Raw genomic sequence first — 12782 nt, 5'->3', positions numbered from 1 at the left:
AAAATTACTTATCTTGGGAATTTAGGTGACAATTTTAAAGTGTTAAGTGATCCGTTTCTGAAAAGATAAGGGACAGCTCATTATTTATCGTCTGGGTGGGGGGTTGGGAGGATTTTCGGCTAAAAACTAACATTCAGCGGTCCCCCCCTTTGGGCTCTCAGTGATGAGTGATCATGTGATGCCCGTGTTACACGTGCGCCATGAGGTCAGTGGTTGACCGAATAAAAGACCCTGGGAGCAAATCTACATTTGACCCATCTTGCTTGAATTTGGACTGATAAATGACCCGTTACTGTTAGTCACCGGTCGCCGGTGATGCAGATCATTGGCAAAAGCGACCAAACAAGTGTCAATTGAGAAATCAAAGCAATGTTTTGGTATCCCTAAAACTAGCTCAGTCATCCCGTAACCCTATAATTATTTACTCAGTTATCCCTTATCCCTAAAACCCCTAACAGGGCCTCAATAATGTTCAATCAAGTTAGATAGTAAGAGTAGAGTAAAAAAGAAACAACTTTCGTGAGGTCAAACTTAAGAAGGAAATAATAACTATAATTTATCAGAGCACTGGGTTATCGGTAGGAAAACGTGGAGGGACAATTGCAAGAAAATATCGCATGAAGCATCGATGACTTCCTCCTCTTCTCTGACGCCACATTCTCTCGTCGATGTATGATTATAAGATCTCCCTTCTAAGTCCTTTCTTTCGCTTTTGACCAAGTTTAGGTTGACTCCAATAGGATTCAACCTCCTGAGTATGAACACCTGTTCTTGGGTCTACGAAATGTGACGGGCGTGTACCACGACACGATGAGCAGAGACAATGGGCAGTCTTGCATGTGCCTGCCAGTCGTCTCTATGTATTTCAGTACCGGGAAGGAGGTATCTTTTCATAATAGGCAGGTGGGTTGCCGCATTTCGTCTTCGCACGATTTGGAAATTTCCTCGTGCTGGGGTGAACTGCGTGGAAACGATACCAAATACTCATGCATAGGTAGAACTGCAAAAAATATGTATGTATATAAAAACATAGTTAGGTCCTATCTTTTAAACTTCTGCTCTGCTTCAAGTGAATGTAATGAAAGACCCTGGTCCTTTTTTCGGGTTTCGCGATGTTTTGCTTTTTGTGCTCATGGTGAGGTCACAAAATATTGAAAAGCACTGATGTTTTCCTTGGAGCGCGCGCAGATTACTTATTGGGCTTTTGTCCTTTAGCATGCGTGCACATTTTTATAATATAGATAAGACCCTGCGCGCGCTCTGATTGGTCAAAAACCCATGTTTTATCAGAATATAAAACATAGAAAAAGCGTGTTTTATTTTATTTTTTTTTTTTTTGCCACATTACCTCTATATCATAAAGCAAATGAAGAAGCGTAAGCCGTGTATTACACTTTCATAAAAAACTCTGGACATTTGAGAACACGCCGGAAATGTAGAAAACACGAGCCGCAGGCGAGTCTTTTCTACATTTCCCTCGTGTTATCAAATGCCCGTCGTGTTTTATCACAGTGTAATACATGGCTTAGGCTTCTTTATTTGTTAAATAGAACCCGTTGTAAATCGAGCGTGACGTAAACCACGAAGTGAACGAAACTCAAATCTATAACTGACCACTCACAAGAACTCGATTTCATTAAAGCATTTAGAATATTCCTGAAAAATTTCAGGTGGGCTTGAATGTTTTTGGACAAAATAAAGTCATGGACTAAGTTTATGAACAGAGTGAAATTCATGAAAATTCGCGAGATAGTAAGAGAAAACTAAGTGCACATCCTATGGATGACTATGCAGAAAGATATAAAGATGGCCAAAATTATTTAAATCAATTGGCATCAACGAGGTAGCTAAAATCAGAAAAGCTTTTCGCGGAAAAAGCTACTCACTGCAAATTCCAAATTTCAATTTTAGTCCAGGCTGAAAACTCGAAAGCCCATTTTTAGAAGATTTATTATCAAAGCTTACCAGACTGAAGTTCGCCACGTAATCAAGCCCTGAATAGTCAGGGAGGAGAACTTATTCAGCCGGTTATCTATCATGCAAGTTATTTCCGTACACGCTGCAGAAGGCAAGGAAAACAAAGAGGTGAGACATTGTGCTTCGATCGTATTCTTTTGTTTTAGATTTAACTGTTTTATTTTATTTTTTTTTTTTAGTTTGCAAGCGCGACTGTCTTACCTTGTTACCGATGTGTTTTTTTATTTCACAGCAGGGTTTGAGAGGTGAAGGCAGCCATAAGTAAAAGTGAAAAGAGCAAAACATACGCCTTTTTTAAATTAAAAACTAAATCGAAATAATAAAGTGTGGAGTCGGTTCGCAATGTTAAAAGAAATTGGTCCCTCGGGACCAGTACTTCGGTCTATAGAAGGGTCATAAGCGGGCGTGTGGTAGCGTGGATAAAAATTGAAACACCAATAGTGGAGCCAAATCGCACGGAGCTCGATAGCACAACGACATGAACTTGAGCGAACTCAACGACTTCGAAAGGGAACCTCCATTGAATGTGATACAGTGGCTTCAAAGATACTATTTACTACCTGATCCTCTACAATGCGCACAGTATAATCGTGAAATGGAATTGACAGAGAGGACCGGTAACCATGTAGATGGATTTCTGTGGTAAGTTAAGCGTTGTCGTTTGCTTGCACTTAAAAGCAAGATGAGTTGGGTCTTATTGTTAGCTAAGTGAGAACGTAATGTAAGGGCCTGGACACACCATGGATCATTCCACGCAATATAATGCGCTGCTTCGCTTGTAATATTAAAGTGGCAGTACGGCGAATAATGCGAAAATGACACGAGAGTAACAGATGCTACCACAGAATATCTCTTAGTTGCCATCTGCATAAATATGGCCAAATGCAATTATAAGGCAAGGATAAGGATTGAGATTTGCTTAAGCTAGTACGGGTGTTTTTTTAAGTTGTCTTAAATGTGAAGGTGGATCCCTGATACAGTTTCATTACCGTGCGCGCTCAGATGATGCAAAGTTTCGGGATCTGTTCATTAGCGCGCGAGCCGACGGAAGCTGGAGAAAAAATGGTCAACCAGGGGATTATGTTTTATAAAAGGAAAACTCTGTCCATCACAGATTTTTGAATAAGGCTAGATAGTTGCATCGAAAGTTCAGTTATAATGTATTCTTGCAAAGACGACGCATACGCAATTGCTTTTCACAAATTGTGGTAAATGTATGGAGCAAAAATGACGATTTTCGCACAGGCTTTCTTGGGAGTATTTCCCTCAAATCCCACTGTTTGCACTGGGGTTACAATCAGTGTTTGGATTTACGCGGTGACAGTTTGTCAAGAAAATCCAGTATCTGAACAGTTTCCACGCAAAAAACTACTAATATCACAGAAGCGCTGTGCTTAAAATAGGTATCGAGAAAGTATGGATGTGCTGTATTGTAAAATTTAACCGAATTAAACTGAAGAAAATCGAATATCAGCCACAAACAATAAGAACGCTTTCTTTTTGGTACTTTAATAAATCCGTAAACACAGAAAGCCAATTTTAAGTTTTTACTGAGCCGAAATAAAAAAAAGATTTCAACAAATAACACTTAAGCGCGCCATTAACTTTTGAATTAAAAATGCAGCACCAACTGACTTGCATGAGTCTCATGTCTCCTTGGCCAAGGTGAAACGAAAGCGGAAAAGTTGTTTTTGAGATGCGCACAGATGAGATGTCAAGGTTAACAAACTATTGACAAATTGACAACTCTACTGATTCTGTCGTTTGATTTTGAAGTGTAAAACTTCTTCCTTGATACCAATTAACATCTATATTCTTCAGGCGATGCAGTGGTTGCAGAAAACGACGGAGTTTACGAACCAATACTTTCTTCGCTGAATTTCCAAAGGTGCCACTTGTCACGCTTCTCAAGGTCATCTATTACTTCATTCTGGATGACTCGCAAAGAAGAATTTTGCGAACCCTGAATTTGAGAGCAAGTTTGGTCTCACGAATATGCAGACGTCTACAAGATGTGTGTTCCATGGATCTGCAAACTCGTCCAATAATACCATTTGGTGGTCCGGGTGCTGTAGTTAAATGTGACGAAAGTAAATTTAACCACAAAGCAAAGGTAAGCGCTATGTAAAAAGAAATGAGCGCATCGTTTAATCTGTATCATTGCATTGCATCGGGTACGGGCTGTTCCAAATAAATCACTATCCAGTGAATAGCGTGGTGTATTTAGTTAACGCCTATTCACTGGATAGCGATTTATCCGAAGGATAGCGTTATCAAGCCTTCGAACAACCGGGGTTTGACGTTGTGAAACTAATTCTACTTCGCTAATGTTTTTCAAAACGAAATTAAATTCCTTCTTGTAAATTGTTTGAGCGGAAACTTAAAATATCGTGAAAATTGCCGAGGGGCTACTGAAGTGGACCAGAATCCCAGCTCAATTTTTCCCCGTCAGGACCCTCCGAAGAGGAAAGTTTCTCGAAAATTCGATTTAAATATTTGATAAATGATTATCTTGAAAATTTGCAAAATTTCTCGAAAGAGTCAAAATAATGAATGGAATAGTTTGCAAAGCTATATTTCAAAACGGTACTGTACTGAGTCATTCTGGGAGAAATTTGGTAAATTTAACAAAGTGACCATGTACTTTTATGGTCTCAACTCTTTTAGTAGAGCTAAACTCCGCACACGTACGATAGACAACTCATAAGGTCACAGATTTTACGGTTGAAGGCCACATATTCTAGTTGACATATTTTGCGTTTCAAGTAACCTCATTTTTATGGTCTATACAGTCAACCAATCGCGAAAATTAAGTCCAACAAAAATAAATTTCACAGTGTACTATAATGCGCAGTTTACTAGAATACATAAAAAATGACAGCTATGATGCTGTTTTCTGGCTTAGTAACTATGCCATCTTTTGCAATATCGCCCTTATAAGAAACAAATAATCAAGTAACATCACAATTATGGCTCCTGGTAACATTACTAATATCTTTGCAGTACAACAGGGGAAGGAGGGCTGCTCGTGACTCGTGGGTGTTTGGCATAGTCTAATGCGAGTATAGTCCCGCAAGAGGCTATTTCCAAGTGGTGGATAGAAGGAATGCGGCAACTCTTCTGCCCATCATTCAAAGATGCCTTCTGCCAGGTACAGAAGTGCACAGCGATGATTGGGGCGCATACAGAAGACTGCAACTTTTGCCCCATGTCAATAGGTACCGAGTTGTTGTGCACGCTCACAATTTTGTGGATCCACGAACAGGCGTGCACACACAGGAGGTGGAATCCGCGTGGAGTCAGCTGAAACTGGGGCAGAAAAGGAGAAAGGGGCTGCGCAGAGAAGATCTACAATCCTACCTGGACGAGAGAATGTGGCGGCAATGGAGAGGGGGCAACTATCAAGTAATTATGCGCAATTTCCTTGCCATTTTCCCGCTACAGTTTCCAACCGATATTCCGGTACTTTAAACTTATACTAACTGCAAAGCACGGTAAAAACCACCCGGGTGGGAATCTCATAAGAAAGAACGGGGTTGCTTGTGAAAAAAAAAGTTGAACATAATCCCTTAGAAGTACCAAAATCTTGATTTATGGACTTACCTTGAAATTTTTTTTCATCCCTAAGAAGTAACAATTAACTAAAACAACAAATTACATTCAAATCATTATTAAGTCTAAAAAACGGCCACCCCTATTAGGCGGCCAGTAATCAAAGTCCCGATAAGGTCTTTTATACTGTTTTAAACTCTATTCAGCTCAACCCTTTTAAGCGGTAACTATCCATTTTGGCCTTTTAATAGAGTTGAAACATTAATTATGTGACTGAGAAAATTGCGAACGATAAATTGGCTTGTTCACAGCCAATCACAATGACATAACTTTCACGGTCATGTAAGGAATGGACCAAAAAAAAAATAATAATACGAAGGCGAGCTATCGAAAGTTTAAATTTCAGACAATTAAATTTTTACAATAACTGTCTAATTTCTCGAGCTCTGATTGGTTCATTTTCTTCATCAACAAGAGTACAGACGGATAAACTTTTAATGTACAAAAGCTTTCAAGTTCAGCTTCGAGCTGTCAAACTGCCAACGTTTTAACCAATGAAATTTTATGGACTGTTTTTAGTTGCCAATCAAAGACCGCGAAAAGCTATTGACAATGTTCGCGTCATTATGAATAAAATTCACGTTGTTTAGGGTAAGTTAATGGCGTCTTTTCCCCTCATTTATTCCTGGCATTTGACCATTCTGGGGTCTTGTTAATGTACAAAACAAATGACGTCAGTTTTTTTATGCGTCTGTCCTCTTATTGATGATAAATTTCGTCATAACATTGTCAACGTTTACTGGGGAACCACTTTGACAGTGTTATGACGCAATTTATCATCAAACGCATAAAAAACTGACGTCAATTTGTTAAATTTGTGACGTTCCAGTTGTGTTGACTAATACTGGGAGCTTAAGCAGTGAGGACGACGCGACTGCGAATGCAACTGGATTTATTCCTTTTTTTTCCTAAAAATTACGTAACTTCCAGTCTCCAACATTTCAAACAAATTAATGATAAAGAGGTACGTAAGAAAATTTATTGTTTTAGCAAAGTTAGGGGTAGTAGAGAAACAAAAGCTAATGACATGCAAATCAAAAACGAAGCAATGCGTTGAATTGATCGAAGATTAAATAGGCCAATTTGCTAATGTAAATATTTTCCAGTTCCATTTCCTTGTGGGGGCAAAAAGTGATCACTCGGCCAAAAATGGCTTCATTAATTCGTTAATAGATCATATTTTGCCCCTACAAGGGACTGGAGCCAGCATTAGCAAAAGGGTGAATTAATGAAAATCAATTGTTATAAAGGTGTGATTGTAAAATTCAGTCGAACGAAATCAATTATACAACTGGCATGTGCTTTATGGACCTACAAATGGTAAAATATAACATAAAATAGGTCGAGACAAATAAATAAAGTTGTTTTAAAACATAAGCTAGTTTCGCGTTACTTTCATCAAATTTATAAGGCAAGACCAACATATCAAGTATCCGGCCTCTTTTGCAACCTGAGTAAAAATTAAAAGAAAAGAAAAATTCGGGTGAATACTATTAAAGAAAATGGAAATTTATAAAAAAAAAAAAACAAGGTTTTTTACTGTTTTTTGGGGGAGGAGGGGGGGGGGTGGGGGTAGATGCAGTCAGAGACCACCTAACCGGACCGCTACGTGGAAGGGTTTGGAGGGGGGTGGGGGGGGGGGTCAGGCTAAAACCACACAGCCGGACTAGGCTAGGGCCATGAACTCAGATCGCCGGGACACGGTCCAAAACCGAGCTCGGTATAATTAAAAAAAAAAAGAAAAAACCGTGTACGGTCAAGATAATTAACCGAGTTGGGTCATGAATGCATTCACAACCGAGCTCGGCTTAATGTAAAATCAAAACCGAATACGGTTTGTGTATTCTCTAGGGTCGGGGGTTATCACCGTGGACGTTATCTGGAAACCATACACGGTTATGAAACAACACATAACCGAGGTCGGATAAAGGCAACCCCCTGTAAGGTTTATAAAATGAAGTCGGTTCGTGAATCCCAAGCCCGGTTAATACCGTGGACGTTACGTGGACACCAACCGAGGACAGTTTACCGACCGTACATTCTGTAACCGAAGACAGATTTTTTTTCCGAGGACAGTTTTTCAGAATCGAGGTCGGTTGCCCAGAAACAAAAACTGATCCCATATTTCTTGGCATAAATGTTTACTTGGAGTGGGAAGTTATTCTAAATAAAGGGAGGAAAATTGACCTTTAATTAGTCATTTTCATCGAGAAAACTGAAGTTATTAGGCTAGCAAAAAAAAAAAAAAAAAAAAAAAGAGTGTACGAGCGATGAATTGAAATACACTTTTTTTAAAAAAGAAAGAAAAAACAGTTTTTTAAGAGTTCTCCAGCCTAAGTTATGCTGGTCAGAATAGTTATATCACCCGTGCCATTTGTCTAAATGGTTGATGATGAGAATCATAAGCTGATTAAATTGGGGATGGTGGGTGATCGAAAGGTCGAGGTGAGCCACCTTTGTCCGAGTCGAGTCGATCCAATTGATATTCAAAATTAACTGCAAAGTTTCTCGAAGAGAAAATGCAGTTATTTGAATATAATAGCCAGATTTAGCATACGCTTGTTCAATGACAGGGTTTGCACACATTCTTTGTTCATCAAGGCTGCCTGTTAGGACTTCTTGTATAAATTTGGTTGCCTGTTTTGGCTCGCGCGCTTATTTATCAATTCTAGAAAAGCGTAGTTGTATCTGGTGTATAAATATCTGGTGTTTTATTTTCGCATTGTAGATATTTTATTTGTTTCCTTCCAAGGCATATCACGTGAGAGCGGTGCATAACTATTGGTCAACACACAATCACTGCTTTTTACGCGCGGCGCACGATAGGAAGGTTGAATGTAATACCGTCGGAAATATAACGGCTTTCCTGTATTTTTATTGGATTATTTTCTATGGCATGATATAAAATATAATACAAAGCAATACAATGCAGTGAGGGTTTATTCAGAATAATACTAATACTAGGACTAAGACTAAGACTAAGACTAAAACAAAGACTAAGACTAAGACTAATACCCCATTCACACCAACTAAACCAGGTTTAATTAAACGAAGTTTCATAAAACTCGGTTTTACAAAACATGTTTAATTGAAGAACTGTTCACACCAAAGACGCGTTTACGTTCTGCGTAGCCTCATTTTGATGGTAAATGTTGCCAATTAAAATTTGTAAACAAAATGGCGGTCAATGGGTTTGATCGCAGTGTTCTCTCTTCGTTATGGCAGTCACGGCTAAAAGAAACCCGCAAAATTACTCAAAACCAAGAACGGATTGCAGAGAGACGACTTTGTCGTTATCTTCGTCGCAGACGTCTCGTTTCCTCCTTGTTTTTTCTGTTTCTCACTCGATATGTTTTCACGCATTTACCTGTTCGTCGTGTCTGGACCAAACCAAGGTCGAAGTTGTTTTGGGAAGAGACGTACCAGGGTTGGAATGAACGAGACTGGGTGGAGAACTTCCGAATGTCCAAAGAAGCATTCAATCGTCTGTGTGTGGAACTTTCCCCACATATTTTGAAAAGGGACACAAACTTTAGAAAAGCCATTGCAGTGCGTCATCGAGTGGCGATAACATTATATTGGCTTGCGGACACTGCACAGTATAGAACGATCGCAAACCTATTTGGTGTTGGGAAATCCACTGTTTGTGGTATTGTAAAGCAGGTATGTGAGGTGATTGTGAGAATTCTTCTCCCCAGATATATTTACGTTCCCCGAAGTCGACAGGAGGTACGAGAAAAGATCGATGGCTTTGAAAGTCGCGCGGGGTTTCCGCAGGTAGTTGGCGCAGTCGATGGTTGCCATGTCCCCATAATTGGTCCTGAGCAAAGTCCGGATGACTACATTAATCGGAAAGGATTCCATTCGTTAATCCTTCAAGGCCTAGTGGATTTTGATTATCGTTTTCTAGATATCTGTGTCGGATGGCCGGGTAAAGTGCACGATGCACGCGTTTTTAAAAACTCTCCACTGTTTGCTCTGTGTTGCGGTCGAACTTTCCTCCCGCCCGACATGTCGGTGATGATATCTGGTGTACGAGTTCCTCCTCTGATATTAGGTGACTCAGCTTACGCCCTCAGCGAATGGCTGATGAAACCATACACAGATCGTGGAAATTTGACCCCGGATGAAAGCACTTTCAATATCAAACATAGCACGACGAGAGTGGTGGTTGAAAATGCCTTTGGTCGATTGAAGGGGAGGTTCAGGAGTATCAGTAAGAGACTAGACTTAAATGTTGAAAACTCCTGCAATGTTATTGCCGCTTGCTGTGTTTTACACAATTACTGTGAGAACCTGCACGAGTTCTTCGATGACCAGTGGCTCAATGGTGTCAATATTCATGTTGGAGTTTTGCCAGGTGATCCAGACCAAAGGCAGAACATTAATGCCATAGCAATAAGAGATGCTATTAAGAGCTTTTTTTAATACACGCTGAAAAACTTTATGAAAAATTTCACGCCTATTTTGTGCCAGGTATAATGCACCCCTCAAAAGCAAATAATCTATCACAAAGCTTGCATCTCAAACACACACACAAGTGATGTACATGCTTACTTTTCCCCTTATGTATATAGTGTAAATAGGTATGTAAATATTGTAAGTAAAGATTTTTGTCTGGGCAATCCTCCACCAGGGTCATGTACTGTCCCATTTGTAATTAGGTTTGTTTCATAAAAATCAGGTGTTTGTTCCCAAAATTTGGTACCTTAAAAATATCAACATACATTATACACCTTCAAGGATGTCACAATGCACATATAATAATAACAAGATTTAGCCTTTTTTGGACTGCATCAGCCAGATGGGCTGCTAAGTTCAAACAGGAACTGTAGCTTTTTTAAGTCTGTACGTTATAAATAATCTCAGAAATACCTTTGAAGCCAATGTATAATTATTTGCTTAAGAAGCAGCAGAAAATGAAATTACACCCTTTATTGTCACTGATTGTAAAGCTGAAAGCCATTTGATAAATATTAAAATACCTTGTACTTTTCAAGGTGAAATTTGTTTCACTTCTTGTAATCTATTACTGTTATACCATGGGTGACAAATTACTCCTTAATTTTGATGCAAAATATCAGCATAAATTTATAATTTTACATCTAATATTACACTCTTGATCATATAAACAAGTGAAAAACACTATGATTGTAATTTGTTATCCCTGACATTAGAAGGTAATCAAAAGGTTATTACACATGAAATTAGGAAATACTTTCAACTGAACTAATAAAATGCCTGTAGATTTAGTTAATTTTACTTGTTATTATTTGATTACACATGTCAATTTGGCCATACCTACCACATGTTCTCATAGGATAAATTTAAGCGTTAGTTGTTTTCCTAGTTATTTTGTTAGTAAATTTAAGTGCTAGTTATTTTCCTATCTGAGCATTAGCTGTAAAATGATACAAATTTACTGAAGGAAAGAGAAAAAAAATATCAGAACTTTTTAACTTAGGGGTTCAGTTTGGATTACCAAGAGGATCTACACGTAATCACTTAACAACATCATTGGCTTCCACTGGCATTAATGTCATTAATTTCATTCAACTTGTTCACCTGATCAGTGACAAGTGAAAAGAAAGTTCATACGCCAAAGAAGTTTGTTTAGACCTTTTAAAATAAACCCCAAAGTTCTCTATTATACATGCAGTTGTATCACTGAGGCTACAAAATTATTCACACATTGTTCGTACCTGTTTTCAGAAACCAATTTGCAGGACTTTTCCAGGACTCAGATTGATTTTTCCAGAACTCCAAAATTCACATTAATTCAAGATCTCAACACTGCAGACAACTATTTTCTGTTTTGCATTTTTACTAGTTGAGTTTAATAAATTATCAGACTTTTCCAGGACCAGTAGTCTTTTTCCAAGACTTTCCAGTCCCGAAAAATGCCACAGAATTTCAGGACTTTCCTGGTTTTCCAGAACCTGTACAAACCCCTCTCCATACTTCTTGCTTTGGACAACTGGATGAACCACAGAAACAAATTTGATTTATTTTGAGTTAAATATTAAATTATTTTTTCCATGAGATCCTTGTTCCTTGAATTTTACACTAGCAAAGTGAGAGTGGTTTGAAGTTTGCAAGGCAAAAATCTATCCAGTAGCAAGTATTAATTTCTACATAACAATTATTAATTATGAAAGAAAAAAAACAACAAGGAGTCTTGGTTAATTTAGAAAGAGACAACACCAATAACCACTGTTGAGTTTTGGGTACTGTGGGTGCACAAGAAATTTATACTTACTGCTACAGCATACATGTATTGTTAAATATGATTTTCACCCCAGCTTGAAGCAAAACAGAAATGTAAGTTCATTCCATAATCATTTTGCATATATTTATTTCAATCTGTGTTTCCTCAATTTCCCCTTGCATGTTTGATTTCATTATGCCTCATATTCTCAAGCCCAGACACAAGGTAAAACATGTCAGATTGTGACCATTTCAGCTATTAATTGAACTTCACGTGACCTCAGAACAATTCTAGCTTTATATAATATTTCTCAAGCAATTTAAAAATAAAAAGAGAAAATCATTGCTTGATTAACAAACTTTTATTTATTCAGCTGTCAATTCTTTAATACACACTGGAATAAATTATTTTAAAAAAAGGGCCTCAAATTATGTCATCAAATCAATTTACTTCGAATTTCCTGATAGCAAAAATATGCTAATATCTCTGAAGAAAATAAATTCATAAAGTTAAAAACTACGAAATACTCATTATAGATAAATTCATCAAAATTGGTCAACAAATGATATAGGAAATAGACAAGAATAAACAAGTAAAAATGTACAGCATAAAAGCTTACATAGGAAATTTAACCGGCTAACCATCAGAATTAGTACATGTTGCCTGATGATGATCTGATGTTGATATGAAGTTCAACTCCTTAGGCTTTAACACAAATGACGCCGAAAAAATAACTGATAACGGATAGAAGATCTAGCTGAAAGTGACGCAGGCATGAGTACAAAAACGTATTGAATCTACTTTTGAAGTACCTGCGCCAGTTTTAACAGAAACTCCTGATCTTCTTTCCTTCTCTTCTCCTCCCTTTCTTCATCTCTTCTTTCACGTGCCTTCTCTGCCTCCATAAATCTCCTATCAGCTGCTTGCTGATAGGATACAAAACGCCTCTAAAGCTTTGTCGACTTTGGCAAATGCGTCAGTTGTT

General features: G+C 38.1%; 1 pseudogene; it reads left to right on the top strand.

The window, feature by feature from the left end:
- Window positions 1–2455: 2455 nt before the first annotated feature.
- On the top strand, window positions 2456–5727 carry LOC145472294 (uncharacterized; annotated as a pseudogene).
- Window positions 5728–12782: the final 7055 nt, after the last annotated feature.

Source organism: Orbicella franksi, unplaced genomic scaffold (genome assembly GCF_964199315.1).
Source record: "Orbicella franksi unplaced genomic scaffold, jaOrbFran1.1 SCAFFOLD_115, whole genome shotgun sequence".
NCBI lineage: Eukaryota > Metazoa > Cnidaria > Anthozoa > Scleractinia > Merulinidae > Orbicella > Orbicella franksi.
This window is presented reverse-complemented; position numbering and strand designations above follow the sequence as displayed.